Source organism: Macrobrachium rosenbergii, chromosome 5, assembly GCF_040412425.1.
Source record: "Macrobrachium rosenbergii isolate ZJJX-2024 chromosome 5, ASM4041242v1, whole genome shotgun sequence".
In the NCBI taxonomy this organism is placed as follows: Eukaryota; Metazoa; Arthropoda; class Malacostraca; order Decapoda; family Palaemonidae; genus Macrobrachium; species Macrobrachium rosenbergii.
The window spans coordinates 85,121-93,851 of record NC_089745.1 but is presented as its reverse complement, the minus strand read 5'-3'; the positions used below and the strand labels follow the sequence as shown (position 1 = coordinate 93,851).

Sequence of the window (8,731 nt, the reverse complement as noted above, 5' to 3'; positions counted from 1 at the left end):
TATATCCATAAATACAATTGAGTAACTCCAAATGTACGTCAGAGACCAAATATACCATTATACGACAATTAATCCAGAAAAAAAACACTGAAGAAGTTTTGGAGCCACTGTACAATGATTACAAACTTGTCAGCACCATACTCAAGTTGAAATTAAAAGCACCCACCATAAAAGTTGACAAGAGGCTTTTACTGTTGAATGCCAGTTCTAAAAACCAACTCTGAGGAGGAGCAGACACTGAATGAGGAATGGTTTAACATCAAGAATGTTTATCAATCTGCTGTTCTCAGAATATGGTATAACAAAGCAGACACCTTGGATATCAGATATGAGACGTGGGGCATAATAAAGCTTACGCTAAAGTAAAATGTACACACAAAATTCATCAAGAGATGGATGCAGAGTAAATATGCTATGTATTCAAGTATACATAAGGCTAAACAAAGAACACAAAAATTGGAAAATATTTAGACAAGCAGCTAATAATGGAATAATGGTGGCAAAGCCACGTAATCAGGGAGTGGCATTGGTATTAGGGCAGCCCACAGTAATATTAACAAAGTCTACAAACAAAGAACTCAAAATGAGAAAATGTTTAGACAAACAGCTAATTATGTATTCAAGGAGTGGCATTGGTATTAGGGCAGCCCACAGTAATGTTAATAGTGTTTCCACAAGTATAAAAATTAAAATTCCAGTTAACAGGAAGGATGAGTCAGCAACAAGAGAGGAAGAAAGACATCATCGAGCACTTCATTCTTGCAAGGTCTTGGATACGAGATATGAGGGGGATAATCTGATTGATATACCAGAAGTAGGTCAAGGCCTGAATGTGCTTATGGATAAATTCAAACTTTTCCAACAGAATAATTACAGAAGAGACCTAGGGGACGGAAAACACGTGGTTACGAAGGAACCACTGCAGCGATGATTTTATCTGAAACTCAAACACCAACTCATAAACCAACATGAATGTTTTGCAGAATATGGAATAAGAAAAAGATTGATGAATACAAACGAGGTAAATGCTAAATTAACAGAGAAAAGTGACCTGACTGAAGGTGGTAACTATGGGGGCTTTGTACTTTTGTAGGCTGCAATGGAAATATTTACTATGCTTATTTCCAAAACTGGTTTTAGAAAAAGCAGTTGTACACAATCAATATTTGAAAGGAATTTAAAATCCCCATCTGATGGCTTGTTGATTACAGCGTGGCAATTGACAGCATCCACACATGTAAAACTAACTGAAATTTTCTAATAGCAGAGTAGATACAAATAGTCAGGTGGTACAAGGGAATGTTATTCTACTTTTGCTGTTTCCCCTTTGCATAGATTTTGTAATGGACAGTGGTCCAAGACGGAATAGGTTTCGACTGGCTTGATGGTAAGAAATTTGACAAACTTAGAACATGCAGACGATGCAGTTTAATCAGCAAAATGCCAAATGGTTTACAACTTAACAGAAAGCATCACTTATTTAGAGTAATGGGTTTCAAAATAAATCTTTGAAAAACAGAAGTGATGAGCACAAAGTGACGAGTGTGCAACACTAATCCTATTTGTCTTACGGCAGCAAGACTGAACTGACCTGTTTTTTGTGCTGAATCTACTTTTGGAACCACCTTTCTAGGCGGAAAGTTCTCTTCCAAAACACTGAACCCATTTGAAGATTTTATTTTAAAGCTATCATTATTTGGGGAAGTATTTCTTGTGTGCTTCTTGGTGATTGTAACTGAAGCTTCGTTATCATTACTGTTTACGGCTGTGACAATCTATGGCACTGAATTAATTCTCAATTGGGATTGTTCTCTTGGCTTATTCTTGATGGAAGCATTTTTGGAGCACCTTCCTGAATTATTGGTTGATGTTAGCTCACTTATTTTTGGAGATGAATCTGCACGTGGAAGATGAATTTTCTGTGCTTTTGGAAGTACAATTTTTGGTATCGGACTCCAAAGCACTTGCCGACGAAAGTTTCTGATCGGTTTGGAGATTTTCATCATTATTTACAGTCTGAGGATAGCAGGCTTGTGATGTCTACTTTCAGATGTAGTTATTGGTGGCCTACATGGCTGGAATTTTTCTTAAGTTGTATTACAGAAGCACAGGTAGAGTTGGCACTTTTGTTTGCCGCCATTACCGTGCGCTTTGCTTAGCTAATGCTAATGTGTTAATTATCAGCCACTGCCAACACTCCTTGTTCATATCTGTATCTGAGGCAAGCCCTAGAATTTGGAGAGCGATCACCCTTTCATAGAAAACAATATCGGGATGCTTCGCACTCATCAAACTTATCGTACACAGAAATTCGTTTTTCACAAAAGTTTTGAATGTGGCCTATTCAAAGCATTTCTGACACTGTTTGGGATTTTTATATTTTTTAACCTGCATCCTCTCATGGCCAACAATGATGGTATCAGGTAGGTAACTGGAGGAGAATAAAACGATAGCTGTAACCCCTTCCAGTTTTTCTTTACAATATACACAAGAATGACATTGATGGAGAATCTCCTCTTTAAAAACATGCTAGTCTTTTGAGTAAACTAACCCTTTCAGTGTGTCAAAGAATATGTGTGATGAGATACATTCAATATCTCCATTTTCAGGGGGTTTGAAATTGGATAGCAAAATTGCTCAAGTCTCACTGCCAGCTTTCATTAGCAGTTTCTTTCCATATTGTTTTAAATTTCCAATGGGAATGGAACCAACCTTGCTCTCAATACATTCGGCAGCTTTCATTAAATTTTTCCCTCTCTTTGTAGCTAGCAACGTACCATATAGGGGGATGGAGGGCTCTGGTACATGTGGATGGTCCAAGTTGTTCTGTTTAGGAGTAAAGTCAAATGGCTCATTTAAGTTTTTCACTGAAAACACTTTTGTGTTGTGAAGTCATTTAGAATGTAGCCATAGAGTCTATGTTGTGCCTCAATAGCTTCCAAGGGAGAAGAAAATTTAAAAGCCGAAAACGATAGCTTATCTTATTCTAGAGGTAATTCAATTCTTTCCACCTTGCCATATTGTTTTATTACACTACAAACATACATAATCTAATGACAAGCCTGCATTAGTGCAGTAAAGGACTACTATTTGAATCAAATCCACCAGATTTATTATCATCCTGGTGTCTTGGTACTTGGTTCTGTACGACAGCCAAGCTCGTACCCATGTTCATGCCAGAGTTCGTAAGGTTTGGCCCAGTCGCCAAATAACTAAGAAAATGAATTTCGTCCAGGATGAGGTCCCTCTCACCAGGGAGGCCCAACTGGGGGATGAGACTGTTACCCTGGGATCTGGATATACAAGACAGCCACAGTGCCTTATTAATCGTTAGTCCCTTACGATCGAACCTAGCACTGAGGGCATGGCTTGACATAAAAATTTCCCCTCGCTCGACCACGTCAGGTTCTCTAGTTTTACGGGTGGAGCAAAATGCCATCCAACTCCACCCTCCATCAAGTTGTAAGAGCAGCGATTTCCCTAATCCAGTGGCGTGCCAAGGTCATCAAAAAAGAGTAAGGAGGGACTGTCCCAATATTTGGTTGAATCCACAGCAGAGTATGTGTAAAAGGGCATACTCTTCCTACAGTGGATCCCTAAGCCACCTCCCCACTTCATCAGGGGGTTGGGATCAGGGTAGCTTCTAGAACGGACCTGGACCTGATTCCATGACAGATTCTCCCCAACATATTTAACCATCACAGTGTACATTAGTTTTTTCATAATTTGACTTCAAACTAATAAATTCTTGTCCAAATAAAAAGATCCACAACTGCAGTAAATCCTTCCATATTCTACTTCATAGCAATATTCAGCAAACAGAAGTGATACTTAAATATAGCTGATAACTTTACACCGAAGTGACAACAGTTAATCCAAAATAGGGCTTGTAATTACTAATCTGATGACGAACGTGCCAAAGGTTTCTTAATGCTATAAAAAAATGAACGCAATGGTAATACCTATTTAAGCAGAAGTTGCAGCTTAGATTATCATGTGTGTAGACCATTTTAAGACCACCATTATTCACCATTTTAAGACTACTCCACATATACTTGACAATTTACTCTATATTGCTGCTAACTTTTCTTGTAGATTTAAATATTCATAATTCACTTCAGTGATTACATTGCAAGTTTGTTTCCTTAGACAAATCCCTTCTTTGCAACCCCTATTCTCTCCTACCATAACTCGTGTGTGAACTATTTAGTACCTTCCACAACCTCAAAATGGATGGCATTTTTAATGTTTACCAAAACTGAGGAAGAGCTCTACTTTCACTTGGTTAGTATCGGCTTTCAGCTGGCTTACAAACAGTCGCGTATCCTTTCACCTAACTTCTCTCATTAATCCATCAACGTAAACCCAGCACGATGTAACACACACCCGTCTGACGATTCTCACAAACCAGTCACTCCAATCTAAAACTAATCCTTTCTTCTCTTAGAATACACTACAGAATTAGGCGCAAAGGCCAAGCGCTGGGACCTACGAGGTCCTTCAGCACTGAAACAGAAACTGACACCAACGTTTGACAGGTGTAACAGGAGGAAAACCTCACATGTTAGAGGGGGAAAGTCAGATGGAAGTAAGAGAATATGGACTGCAGTGCAGTAAAGGAATGCATGAGGTTGCAGCTATGGGGCTGAAAGGATGCTGCAAGGACCCTAATGCCTATGATATTGCACCATGTGGGGTGTCCTGACACCGCTAACCTGGGGATTCCTTTCTCCTCCAAAATTCAAGTTGCTCATCACCATTTACATTCTACACCATCCATCAATACTATTATGTAAGTTCTTTGCCACCATACGCTACATAATCCTTACATTTACCTCTACCATCACAAGACGTAACACACTCTTGCCTGACACCCATTCGTACAACTAACTCTTGGCATCTACAACTACTTTCATCAACACTTCTAGTCACTTATAATTGACATTCTACACCATCTACCTACTCCTGTGTATTGAATGTCCTATGCAGTGGTATATGCCACTATAATTCTTACATTCACCTTGAAATGAACCACTGTATAGAGTTTAGGCCAAAGGCCAATTGCTGGGACCCATAAGGTCATTCAGCACTGAAAGGAAATTTGAGAGTAGGTATTCAGAGAGGTCCAATGATGGGCCTATTCCCCACTACAGGGCAATACAAAGCTTATTCTCACCAATTAATTTGGATTATTTCCATGATCAAGAAAAACCTTATTGAATTACCTATAAATGTCTCCATTACAATACTTATTCAAGTACATTAAACCCAAAATCCATTACGCTTTTTAATTCTTTCATTTGTCAGACATTATATTAATACTTCATCCACCTATACCTCTTCACAATGTGGTCACTAGTTTAACTGCATGTCAGACAAGGCCTTTCCTACTTCATTACCAAATTTTAGCAAAATTATTAGTGAAGTTGACTAAATGTCCATTACCTCGCAAATCAAATGGCCACAAATTAAATACTAAATGGCCATTACCTCGCAAATCAAATGGCCACAAATTAAATACAAACCTTCCACCAGCTACTTACTTTCTCAACCATGCCCAATATCTAACAAAACTTTCATTTTCTACTTTTATCAGGTAATTATCACATTCGTCTCTACAGTACTTGAAAGTGTGCGGGACAAATACTACTATATATATATTCCCATATCCTACAAAGGGGTAAAGGATGGTTACTGTTCACCTGGGAAAATGATCACTTATGTGGGTTCCAAATATACGCGGGTTCACAGATATTTGGCAGATACTGTACTGTATTTGATACTATGACAAGATAGAAATCAGAAACAACAATGCATGAGGTTTAGTAGTCTCAAAGATAAACTCCTTCAGGAGGTCCCTGTTATACTCATGCAGTTAAATTACTTTACAATAGCTATAAAATTCAACGTTGTCTAAGAATGCTTGCTCATTTTGTTCAAGGAAACAGAAAAACGAGAATTAGGAATGAGTTTATTGGGAGCTACTGGTATTCTTACCCTGCAAAATACAGAAATCTTTGTAAGTAGAGAAAAAAAAAAAATATTACAATTGCCTCTTACATTTTAAATCGATCAGAAGTAGCTGGTAATGATCATTATCCATCAAGATTAAAAAGTGTTTTCATCACTATAACTGAGTCTACCCTATACTGAAGTTCACAATTTTTTAACCTACCAGTGTTTCAACAACTTAGTAATACAACACTACAGCCCCCAAGTTACTATTTTTAAATTAGTAATACAGTATTTCAACAAGTACTACAAACTATGCATCTTTTTAGAATACAAAACCATCTAAAAATCTGAGAAGTGGTTGAGTAATACTTCCACAAATTCTTTACATTAAACACTACCCAAGTGCACCAGTGTCAAGTAATATAAAAGATCCCTTACCACTAATATTACTTGTGAAAAAATTAATTTAAACCATATGAACTTACATCAAGAAAGAACTTCCACAAAATTAACGGTTTTCCTGAGCACATCAGCACTGATTAGTGTCTTGAAAACGAAACTGATGGATTTGCCGAGCTTAGCACTGATTATGGTCCTGGAAAAAAAAAATATATATATAAGACAAGCAGCCATATTTGAGCACAGCTTACTGACAAGGATTATAAAAACTTCAAAAATATTTTCCTTTGTAACCAACCATATTCCTCCCTTTACCAAAAATTAATTACAGCACTTATTTCACATAACAGTAAACCAAATTCATTCAAGATTTAACACCATACAGATACCAGATTACATTTCGGTAGTTTACTTTATGTTGAACTCAAGGACCTGTCAAGTGTATTCTGGATTAACACAGAAGACTTCTTACCTACCTTGGGATCATACAGAAGTTTTGTCAATCCTTCGAAATTACACACTTGAATCTTGGCTTTTCAAAACGCCACACACTTCAAACAGGACTGTCAAGCTATGCTTGCATGTTTCACCTCTGCAACACAACATAGAAAACTAAGTGGTTAACCAGACAACCTCAATAAACAACCAATGGAATTTAAATGCCCTAGTTATCAGAAATGTGGTTTTGGGTGATATCACGTCCTCATAGTAGCAAATAAGGGTTCATCATGTTAACTCACAAATACTTGAACTTTACATTGAAAGCCTTGACCACTCCAAGTAAAAACTCAAGCTCACAAGCTTTGATTTATTTATCAAATTACAGTAATTTCTAACATACCTCCCAAAAATTTCAAATTCATTCCTATTTCTAGCAAGATATGCATAATAAAAACATTGCAACAATTAACTCTGCAGTTACATTACAAAAAAGAACTTCCTCTTAGCTAGTTGAAGCTGTCTTCATATTTTTCTGGTAAATAAGGTACATGTATCATTCTCTTTAGAAGTTTGAAACATCTGGATTTTACCAAAGTGAAAAATGAAGTTGAAATTCACCATTTAGTATTGCAAACCTATAAACAATTTCACCTCTACTCACCCCAAACTCTGACCACTGGGTGCCGCTGATCCCCTTTTCACCCTGCTCCTACGGAAACAAAATTACGTTAGGAAAAAATTACTCAAGCAGCAACATCCGAACACCTATTTTATCATCAGAGACTTGCGTAGAAAGAATTTCATTTTCGAATCAACATGAACAATTGTCATCAGCTTGAATCCACTTATTACTACCTTTCAAGTTAAATATTTACCTCAAAGTCTAATCTTGGTTATCTTGAAAGTGTAAATTGGACATTTCAGCATCTGTGTAGGATGTAACTCTCCTTCTGAAGATTCTAACATTGTACACAATTCAACCATACGAAATTGACTTTCCAAGGCAATGCAGCAATCTCATTCTCATAGCCTCCACAGGTAACCACCCCTGGAATAGATTGAATAATTTAAATACTTGGTCTAATCAGTTTGCACTAGAACTGTCAGCTTATTCAAGTACCACACCCACTGGTGTAGAAAATGATTTTCAAGCAGACTTATCATTATACACTGTACTATGTATATACTTCACAAGATATCTTTTTAATGTGTAACCACTTCACAAGATATCTTTTAAATGTGTAACCAATGTATCTACTCAGATTGAGATGTGATGCAGAAAGGCAATCAATTCTCACCCGTTAGAGTAGAACTTACTCTCCTTCCACCCGACGGCCAGGCCAGGAATGTTCCTGGACGGTGCTTTTGGGAAGGTAATAGATATATATATAGTCTGCCTATTCTTTCAATGGAGAAAAAAAAAAATTTATCCTTTACTTTTGACAGACCCTTACAAATAACTGTACACAAACTTCAGAGATTAACTAGATACATACCTTAAAATCAGAGATCTTCCACGGCTGAATTAAAAGTGCACTTCCAACCACCCTTGTTTGTCATAACCACTAACCTGTAAGGTGACAACTTTTAAATAAAACATTTTCCCAACAAACATGAAACATGTTGTTCCAATATCATCAGTGATCTTATCGTTATACACTGTACTATGTATATACTTCATAAGATATGTATGAGGTGTCCAGCACTAAACCCTGCACTCGCCACAAATTTCTGAGAAATGCATTTTATCGTACATCTGGAATCCCCTTCGTTTCCTCTTTCGAATGGTGTGAGTGTATATTTTCATAATGAGAATAAGGTTCAAATTTGCATTATATGAACATTGGTTTTCACCCTTAAGTACTAAGCCATGCAACTTGCCACGTTTGGTACTAATCCCTGCACTTCACCACTTGCCCACAGAAGGGCTGCCAAG

The 8,731-nt window shown here is 37.3% G+C and overlaps 2 long non-coding RNA genes across 8 annotated transcripts in view; both read right to left on the bottom strand.

Moving 5' to 3' along the window:
• LOC136838415 (uncharacterized) overlaps positions 1-8,731 on the bottom strand; it is a 51,712-nt gene that overhangs the window by 31,161 nt on the left and 11,820 nt on the right. For 3 of the 7 annotated variants that reach the window (XR_010852987.1, XR_010852990.1, XR_010852984.1), the window contains exons 12-17: positions 8,292-8,365; positions 7,671-7,843; positions 7,457-7,504; positions 6,831-6,946; positions 6,441-6,550; positions 5,959-5,998 (exon numbers count right to left, since the gene is read on the bottom strand). This is a non-coding gene — a long non-coding RNA (uncharacterized lncRNA). Of the gene's footprint in view, positions 1-5,958; positions 5,999-6,440; positions 6,551-6,826; positions 6,947-7,456; positions 7,505-7,670; positions 7,844-8,291; positions 8,366-8,731 lie in introns of those variants that run through there. The other 4 variants (XR_010852985.1, XR_010852986.1, XR_010852988.1 and 1 more) reach the window with 3 other exon arrangements.
• Positions 5,401-5,607, bottom strand: LOC136838416 (uncharacterized). The gene is made up of 2 exons (XR_010852991.1): positions 5,491-5,607; positions 5,401-5,445 (listed from the first exon to the last, which is right to left on the bottom strand). It is a non-coding gene; the product is annotated as an uncharacterized lncRNA (long non-coding RNA).